Genomic DNA, 10,467 nt, shown 5'->3' on the forward strand with positions numbered 1-10,467 from the left:
AAACCTCAAATTACTAAAAACAAAAAAGAAAATCCTCTAACCAACTGCATATTGAAATAATCATCTGAGACATGCTGGGTAATCATTGACTTCTCTTTAGGCTTTACCACTTAATGTCCCACCGATCCTGAGTGAGCAATCTCATCCCCTTTTCACAGAACAGGAAACTGAGATCAGAGTGTGCTCACACTATCTTGTGTCCCTCCTGCTTCCTCCCCCAGAACGCCTAGCCCGGACAATGGCTCCAGGACATCCCTGCACAGAACAGCACACTGAAGAGGCACAATAGTCTCAAGTCTCTCTCCTTCTGGAGACACACTGGCTATAAATCTTGAAGTGGGGGTGAACCTACTTGGGTATGGGATCCCTCCACCTGCCTCTCCACCCTCAGGAAGATTCCAGTGCTCACCTCCAGGAATCCATTAGCTCACTCAGTCCAAACACCAACAATGCTCATTTTCCAGGACACCGCCTGGATAGACATTGGAAACAGTCACCATATTGAACCCAGTTTTCTATGACAACAGCAATGCTTCCCCTGTTCAGTAAGCAGGAATGGTTCTGCCCAGCCCTCCCTTCCTTCCTCTCAAAGCAAGAACTCTTCACCATTGTTATCACCCGAGAAAGCATATCCACTAGAGAAACTGCCACCAGCAGGAAAGCAGAGCTTTGCTGTTTTGTTCTGTAAACCAAACATATCCCTCGAAGCGTGACCATATTCTACTCACCAGAATATGGTGGTCTCCATGGAAATGTCATCACATTGTTGTCACTGAGAGATGAGCAATGTCTTCCAATAAATAGCTTTGCATATATAACCTCATAGAGGAAGTTAAAGTCTGGGACACCTTGTGCAGGGACATGCTGCAAAAGGAAACCTTGAACCTGGAACCTCACATATACAAAGCATACAAAGCATGCACTCTACTGCTGAGCTACTTCATTGATGAAAGCACTTAAGAGAGAAAATGATCAGCATTCGTTTTGACTACAAGGTATTGTGTCAGGTCCTTTCAGGCTATTTTATGGCTTCCAGTTCAGGGTTTTGACAAGATTTTTAGGACATATAAAGAATGAGAAAACAATCTATTTTCAATAAATAATAATAACAATAATAGTACCCATTAGTGAAACTGCCACCAGCAAGAAAGCTGAGTTTGTTATTTTTTCTGTGAACAAAACATATCCCTGCAGGCACAACCATGTTCAACTCACTAGACTATGGCGGTCTCCATGGAAAAGTAGTCACAGTCATAGATGAACATTGATGTCATGGTGACAGATGAACAATTTCAACCAATAATTAGCTAAAATTTAAAGTCTCTGGCACCTTGTGCAGAATCATCCTGAAAAGCAAAATATGAAAGTTAAAAGCACTAGGAGATGCCGAGAATCGAACCCGGGACCTCATATACGCCAAATATGTGCTCTACCACTGAGCTACACCTCCGCGTTCGAAGCACTGCTAATCAAAGCCCATATAAATGCTGAAAGACTGATCCAGCGTACATATTGACTACAAGGCTCTGCGTCAGGACGTTTGAGTATATTTTATGGCTTCCAGTTTAGGGTTTTGATAAGATTTTTAGGACATATAAAGAATGAGAAAACAATCTATTTTCAATAAAAATAATTATAATAAAAATAATAGTACCCATTAGAGACACTGCTACCAGCAACAAAGCTGAGTTTGGTTGTTGTTTTTTTTTTTTTTTCTGTGAACAAAACATATACCAAGAGGCATGACCTCATTGTACTCACTAGTCTATGGCGGTCTCCATGGAAAAGTAGTCAAGGTCATAGATGAACATTGTTGTCATGGTGACAGATTTCATCCAATAATTTCATCCAATAATTAGCTATGCACATAATTTCCCCTAACAAAAAGTTAAAGTCTAGGACACCTTGTGCAGAAACATCCTGAAAAAGAAAATTCAAAAGTTAAAAAAACTAAAACTATTGGAGATGCCGGGAATCGAACCCGGGATCTCACAAATGCAAAATATGCGCTCTGCCGCTGAGCTACATCCCCCTTGCCTTAACACGGTTGATTAAAGCCTATATGAATGCAGAGAGACTGAGCTACCATTCATACAGACCTCAAGGGTCTCCTTCACCTACTTTGAGTATATTTTACGGCTTCCACTTTAGGGTTTTCATAGGATTTTTTAGCACATTTATTGGATGAGAAAATAATCTAGTTTCAATCAAAGGAAAAAATAATAATAAACCACCTTTATGCTATTTAAAACAAGGCAGGATAACAATAAATAATACTTTAAATTATTCAGGCCCATCAATTTTAATTCAACTTTATGTTGTAGTATTAGTTCAACTTGACACTATCATGTGGAATAAATAATTATGTCTTGCTCACTAGCAATATGATAGCATATCTGAGAGCATGTGAAGTTTCCTGAAACCTTCCTTATCATACCTCTATTCTCTTTTAAAACATGCCTTAGCTTTCACGGCTTAAAGCCAGGCGGTGGTGGCGCACGCCTTTAATCCCAGCACTCGGGAGGCAGAGCCAGGCGGATCTCTGTGAGTTTGAGGCAAGCCTGGGCTCCATAAGCGAGTTCCAGGACAGGAGCAAAGCTACACAGAGAAACCCTGCCTCAAGGAAAAAAAAATATACTTTTTTTCTAATTTTGGACAGTCTGGTCACCTTGTTCCATAACTTTCCCACACACTATTTATCACTTCATTTATTCTAAAAACTAAATTTGAGGAAACTGTTCATAAAATCCTAATGTGCTGTCACTTTCTGTAATTTATGTATCTCACCACATGCGCTGTAAGCTTCTGAAATGAGAGGTTTGTCACATGTGTTCCCTTTTTCTCACGTCATCTGGTATATTTCTCAACACACAAAATCATTAAATAAATATTTTATATATGTATATATGTATATATATGTGTATATGCAAGTACTATAGTCAACAAACATGGAAAGAGTGGAAACCTTTTCTTACTCCTGATTTTAGTAGAATTGCTATGTGTTTCTCTTCCTTTAATTTGATGTTGGCTATTGGCTTGCTATACATTACCTATAATTTGTTTAGTAATGGCACGTGCATTCCTAATATCTCCAGTAATTAACCTGAAATGGTGTTGAATTTGGTCAAAGGATTTTCCAGAATTTCCTAAGATGATCATGTGGTCTTTTTCTTTGAGTTTATTTATATATTGGATTACATTCACAGTTTTCTGTATGTTGAACTATGCCTGCATCTCTCCAATGAAGCCTACTTAATCATGGTGGATGAACTGTTTGATATGGTATTGGATTTTGTTTGTGAGTATTTTAGGGAGTACTTTTACATCTTTGGTCTAAGGTAAATTGGTCTGTAATTCTCTTTCTTTCTTGATTCTTATGCGGTTTAGGTATATGGGAACTGTAGTCTCTTACATAGAATTGGGCAATGTTCCATCTTTTTCTACTTACTGGAATATTTTGAGGGGTATTGGCATTAACTCTTTCTGAAAGTCTGCTGTAAGTCTGTTCTAAACCTCTCTTCAGAAGATGTCTCGAACCCTCCACAGACACCCTGAGAAAACTGTCCTAAGACCACAAGTGGTTTGTGCTAGTCCTAGGATATGGCTCTAGCCTGTCTGTGTGAAACTGTTTTCACTAGATTTAGTGTTATCACAAGCCTCAGGGAAACTTAGAAGGGCATGGAATCATTTCCAATAAGCCTGAGGGGAGCCCTTTTTGGGATGGCCTAGGAGAGGTACTGTATGTCTGGTGGTCAGACACAAGCTGTGATTGGTTTAAAAGCAAAGCCTCAGTGATTGTGATTGGTGGTAAAAGGCAAGACTGCACTGGGACAAAACACAAACCTGAGTGATGCTGATTGATGCTGAGAGGCAAGGCTGTGATTGTCTTCCAGATGGCTGTAGTTGGTACCAATTACAATCAGGTTGCTCAGGCTTGACTGGAAGATGCTCTCCTGTGCTGTGTGACCTGGTGTTGTAGCATTAGACACAAGAACAGGCCTCTCTTGCTTTGTCCTCCCTTACCTCTGTTCAGTACCATAGCTGATGGGATGGAGTTAGCACCAGCAGAACCAAGTGTAATGGGTCACCCTTGTAATCACAGCTATCAGTGGGGGAAGCAGCAGGGTCATGTTTCAATGACCACCTGGGCTATGAAGACTGTGTCTCAGGGAAGGAGCATGAGACAGAGGTGAGGGGGAGGATAGAGAGACAGGGACAGGGAGTCAGAGGACAGGGGAATGGCATTGACAGTGGGGATGTAAGGCCAAGTAGGAGAAGAGACAAGGCAACCAGCTGTCGGACGGCTGAAGAAGCAACAGCTGTGAAACATCTAGAGTTCAGGAAAGAAAGAAGGGCAAAAGAAGAGGAACGAGGTCAAGAGAGCAAGAGGGTTGATACTGAAAAAGGAGAAGGGCTGTAAGATGACAGGAAAGAGAAAATGAAAGTCCTGGCTGGGGAGGGTTCCAGAAGTCTATCTACATTTCAGTTTGTATTAAGGGTTAAGGAGCACAGAGTCCCGCACCTACCGAAGAGCTCTGTCATTGGCTCCTGTTAAGGATTGAGTAGCCCTGGTACTTGAACTGCTCTGAAGCTGTGGTGCAAGTTGGAGCCAGGAGCTGAGCAATCTGCACCCTGTGGGGGGCACAAGATCTGTAACATTGGCAGGGCTGAGGGGCCGGTTTCTATACCAGCCTGCATATGCTCATGACTGGCAGTTGTCAAGTTCAGTGGGAAAGAAAATGTGACAAATCCAGCACTTGAAGATCTCCCCATCTACCCACATTGATTTCTATGTGGGTGAATCAAATGACATCCAGCCAGCCTATTGGCAGCTCTGGCACTGTTTGAAAAAACCTCCACAGATCAGGAAAATCAATGATAGAAAATCAGTGTGCGAACTCTGAACACAAGCACAGCAGGGGATTTCCTTACATGTGATATAAGCTTAAGTATTGAAAGGTATACGACTGTGTTCTTTACAGTGTATGGTGCCTTGTCGAAAAGAGTGCTAAGGTGTGTCCTTTTGTGGAAATATAAACTAGAGCACTAAGCAAACCCCATGTTCATAAAGAGACTTAAGAACTAAGAAGAGATTATGAACTCGTGACTGATGTCTCACTACCTGGCCAGACTTCCCTAACTCTTCCAGGTCAGACCATAATGCATTTTTTAAAATAATCAAATGTTGTTAAACTATCAGGAGAAAAACCCTAAACAAACAAATAATTCATCTCACCCTTATGATACATTTTAAGACATATTGAAGCGTGGCATTAATTATGGCGTGTGGAATTAATCCCAGCACTTGGGAGACATAGGTCGGCATCTCTGTGAGTTCAGGCTTTGCATGGACTACAAAGTAATTTCTAGGATAACCAAGGATATTCCTCAGAAATTCACTGTCTATAGAAACAGAAACAATTATTAATAAGACATAATTGTTGTGGGTACCTGTTCCACCTATGATCTTGAGGTATCAGCCCACAGGGCAAAGCCTCAGACAGGCTTGAGACATGAGGGGCATGAATGCCTGGCTCTCCTCCTCCCTCTGGGCTTGGGTAGTGTGGACTGACTTAGGCAGCAAGAGGAGCGTGGTACAGGACATCAGCCTTCCAGGACTCTGAGATGATTTTGCCTTATTCTGTTTAGTGAGTTATTTCTCCAATTTATATCCTAATAAATTCCCTGTACCCCTTAAGCAGACTCCCTTGAATTTCTGGCTACATCTGGTGCCTCCAATGTGTGGGTGGGCCATCATTACAGCCCTAGTGGCTCTTTAAGAGCTCACCTGTCCATGTGGGCTTGGGAGCACATTGACGGGCTTAAAGACAAAGGCACAAGGTGACAGGGACCACAGTGTATGTCTGGGGAAGCAGGAAGTTCTGGCCTCTGCAGGTGGCAACTGAGCTGCAATTAGCAGGCCAGGGATATTACACCTGGGTGCCAATTGTAGCCACAAGTTTTCTTGTATCCCGCCTGGTCCTGCAGCCTCTCAGTCCCAAGTAAACACACAGAGGCTTATATTAATTACAGACTGTATGGCATATGGCTCAGGCTTCTTGCCAGCTACTTCTTAGAACTTAACTCAACCCATTCCTATTAACCTATGTTTGGCCACTTGGCTTCATGGCATTACCTGTTCTCTCACATCTTGATTCTCCAGGAGGCAGCTCCCAGCATTTGCTGCAACTACACCCTTCTTCACCTCCATGTTCAATCTGAATGTACTGCCTAACCTTATTCTGCCTCACCATTGGCCGAACAACTTTATTTATCAACCAATGAGACCAACATATATGCACGGCATATAGAACCACATCCCACAGCACATATTGATTCCAGAAATAACAGAAAATCCTTTTGGGTTTCTTGGGCTTATTAATAACATAATTTTAAAAAAGAATCAATGTATTTTTGATGACAATAAAAAGTTAAGATTTGTTTATAATATTATGTGTATGGGTATTTTGCCTGTATGCATACATATACAGACATTGTGTTCTGGTGTTGGAAGAGGCCAGAAGAGGATGTCATGTCCCCAGGAAATGAAGTTACACATGGTATCGATGCTGAGAACTGATCAAGGGTCTTCAACAAGAACAAGGGCTCTTAACTACAGAGACAACTCTCTAGCATCTGGAGGACAATGACATTAGAGTTTAAAAGAGAAACCCAAATGTCTTTAGAGCATTTGTTCTTGCAGAAGACCCAAGTTTGGTTCCCAGCATCCACCAGGAGGCTCCCAACCATGCACAATTCCTATTCCAGGGATCTGATGGCATTTCTGACCTCTTTGCATACCAGGCACCCAAGTGGTTCACAGACATTCATGCAGGCGAAATACTCACGCACATAGAATACAATAAATAAACCTAAGGAAGAAAATAGAGAAAGAAAAACCTGAAAAGCTCCAGGGCAGGTAATTGCAAATCTCGATCAGAAAAAGAGGAAAGCTGTCCCATCTGAATTAAGCCTGCATGGCTGACACACAGGGTTCATAAGCAGCCACACGGTAGGGAGGGAGCTTTAGAAAAAGGTCACAGTGTCAGGGAAGAAAAGAGGGTTAGTGAAAGCACACCTAGAAAAGAGAGGAAAGTGGGCAGATTCTAGAGACTGCAAGATTGCAGCTCTGTGGGAGACTGCCAGAGGAGCAGGGCTTATGGAAGGGGAGGCACATTACCTCATGAAGGGATCAGTATGGCCCCTTTTGCTTTTTAGTATGGCTTTGGAGGAAGGATCCCCATTTTTGGACTCCAGGTTGGCTGACCCACCTGGATTAACTCTTACCAGGGAGAGAGTGGCCTGTCTCCATTCAGAAGGCCATTTCTGTCTTTTGGAAGAGAGGCAACATAGTCTATTAATGAGGTTTCAAGACTACTGTAAAGGAACCTCCCCAAGGCCAGGTGAAGCCAGAGAGAGGGGCATCCCACATAACAACAGGGACTCCTTGTTTACAACTTGTTAAAGTAATGGAGTCACACAACATCATTTGTTTGTCAGAGATGCAAGTGAGAGAGCTTTGTGATGGAGATCTTTTTAAAGCACCTAAGACTTCAGGAATTTCTTGAGATGATGTAACTGGAAATAAGGCATCTAGACACTAAATATGTCACAGAGTAGGGGGCATATTCAGATGGATTTAAAGGCAAGTTGGGCAGAGAAGTCAGAACTCCCTAAGTACAACTGCCTGCCTTCCACACCACACCAACATATCCAGCCTGCCCTCTGTGCCTCTTCTCTGCCACACTTGAGAGTCCTAGTCTCAGACCCAATCATGGAGAAGCCCTGGAAGAGAGGGCATGGAAAATCTCATTTCGCACCCCAGGGAGATGTTAATCTTCAAGGTGGGGTCTAGAGTTGCTGTCAGAACTGAGAAAGCCACAGACTCCAAAAGAGCATCCACATTTGGAGCCCAAGACAGGAGAAGAAATGGTGGCTGAGGAGCAGGGAGGGTGGTGGAGGAGAAGGTGGAGGCCGGTGCTGGATTCAGGACAGGTACCCAGTCACGGCCTTCCATTGAGTGCACAGACCCTGCTTGTGTGCCCAGTCTGCATATCTGAACCTGCTCTTCCCAGCTCATCTTGACACTTGAAAAGGAGGGGGACCAGAGTTGTATTCTTGCAGGTCAGTACACAGCAGCAGAATTGGTAGAAAAAATATGTTTCCATATAGTCCACATTTCCTTGTCCCTTTAACATCTCTCACTTCTGTGTGATTTTTGAAGCAACAAGTATAAGTGATGTAATATGATACAGTCCTCTATACACATAAAGAAAATGTATTGGAGACTGTCCTTACAAGGGGTATTTGTGAATGAACGATATTAACAATAACATCAAAAAGAGTTAGACATGCAGGCACACATCATGTTTAAGTACAAATAATCAAAACCTACCATGCAGTTCTGGGACAGCTGATGTAATATACTTACTCCAGAGTGCCTTGGTCCTTCCATCCATCTGAGATGACCGTGCATTTTTGCACATGGGAACACATTTACCCTGAAAGCATTGTAAATGAAGACAGGATGGGATATTGTTAGCATACTGATGGAGAAGGATGGGGGAAGGGAAATAAGTTACCCATAATACCTCTTATTCTTTTCACCCTGTCTGTCAGGCACATGTCACAGCACATGTCATGGATTCTTCTCTAGGACTTCCTGCTTCTGGGATGCAGAGAATAAACCCTTCCCTTTTAGACTAGAGGTAGCATAGGGGGAAAGAAAACACATGAAATAGAGGAATCCAGAATGAGAAAGCAATAAAACCCAGGGGATGGAATGGCGGTGCCTTACCTGTGCAGACTCCATCAGTGGAAGGTATGCAATGACACTTTTCCTCTTCCCAGCTCATCACAACACCATGGACACACACAGTGATACCTAGGACTGGGTACACATAATGGAAGTGAGAGCTTGTTCATTTGCCATTACCTTGCCAAGTGCTCTCTCTTGTGTGTACTCATGGACTACTTCCATGCCAGAGTCATCACACTGACTGCATGAAAGAGGCAAGGGAAATTTGACTTACTGACACACACAACATGTGTCTGCTTTCTGTCTCTTCAGGCCTCAAAATGATTCTTTGAGGTGGGCATCAGTAATTCCTTTCTATACAAGGGCTCAGACAGTGCAATGTTTAGACTCAGGAAATGCTCCAGAGGCATCTTTAATGGACTCCTCTGGCCAATAGTGGGACAAATTGAGCATCAAAACACAGAATGCCAGTATGACAGGGTAATTGTATTAGGTATTCTCAGACATTCTGAGATAAATCCATACATGAATAAATAACTATGGAGAATAAGTAAGCAATATATTAAACACCAGATCATCATGAAGAGGCAGTAGTAGAATTATAACACATCAAACCCATCACAGTAATAATAGATTTAACTAACTTTCACGAATATATTATTAGTATCTGCTATATCACACAGAAATCATTTAGGCACTGGGGTAATGATGTTAGCTAAGCAATAACTAGAAAAATACACACCACACTTGAGCTTAATATGCTCTTTTTCTTTTTTTTTTTTCTTTTTTTTTTTTTGGTTTTTCGAGACAGGGTTTCTCTGTGTAGCTTTGCGCCTTTCCTGGAACTCACTTGGTAGCCCAGGCTGGCCTCGAACTCACAGAGATCCGCCTGGCTCTGCCTCCCGAGTGCTGGGATTAAAGGCGTGCGCCACCACCGCCCGGCCCCTTAATATGCTCTTAATCAATGAGTGACATGAGCACATTATTTAACATTCAGTGATAACTATGCCTGGCAACTTCAGAGACATATTCACACATGTATAACAGTATACACTGTGGGAGCCCGTTTTCAGGTTCCTCGTGGCTTTACCCAGCAGGTCCGCATAGAGAGGATGATTAGGATCATGGGCCTGAGTGCAGGTGTCTGAGATGGTATACACTTGGCTGTGCTGGGGGGAGGTCTTTTGCTCCACCCCTTGTCATTTCTATAAATGCCCTAGGGAAGAGACTGTCGGGGCCCATTGAAATAGGTTCCCGGTCCTCTCAAAGCTATCCAATATTTTCTGTTTACTTCCACAATATAAATCCTTCTATCTAACATTTCCTGCTACTCTCACTCAAGATAACTCTTGTGGTGTTGGTGAGTAGTTGTCTCCCAATACACAAATTCACACTTACATATGTCAATGCAAAAACGCAGCTCTCACCCCAAAGGAAGAAAAGAGAGTTTATTCTGGAATCAAATATGGGTGAGAAAATATGAGTGGGACAGATTTAGGTTAGAACAAATTTCATGTCACAATGTGGAAACAGTTGCGTGCAGTTTGTCTAGTAACAGAATGAAGAAAATTATGAATCAAGGCACTCCTTAAGTGCATTGGTGGAGATATTAAGTAGGCTACTATGGTAAAGCAGAGAAACCTCAGCTACAGGCATTAGTTGCCTTGTGATGACACTCAGTCCTTTGGAAGAAAATTAAAGCTTTGTTA

The 10,467-nt window shown here is 42.4% G+C and overlaps 2 non-coding genes across 2 annotated transcripts; both read right to left on the minus strand.

Moving 5' to 3' along the window:
- Positions 1-1,378: 1,378 nt before the first annotated feature.
- Positions 1,379-1,450, minus strand: Trnaa-ggc (transfer RNA alanine (anticodon GGC)). Its single transcript has one exon. It is a non-coding gene; the product is annotated as a tRNA-Ala (tRNA).
- A 510-nt stretch (positions 1,451-1,960) lies between these two features.
- Trnaa-ugc (transfer RNA alanine (anticodon UGC)) lies at positions 1,961-2,032 on the minus strand. Its single transcript has one exon. It is a non-coding gene; the product is annotated as a tRNA-Ala (tRNA).
- Positions 2,033-10,467: the final 8,435 nt, after the last annotated feature.

Source organism: Peromyscus eremicus, chromosome X (genome assembly GCF_949786415.1).
Source record: "Peromyscus eremicus chromosome X, PerEre_H2_v1, whole genome shotgun sequence".
NCBI classification, from domain to species: Eukaryota; Metazoa; Chordata; class Mammalia; order Rodentia; family Cricetidae; genus Peromyscus; species Peromyscus eremicus.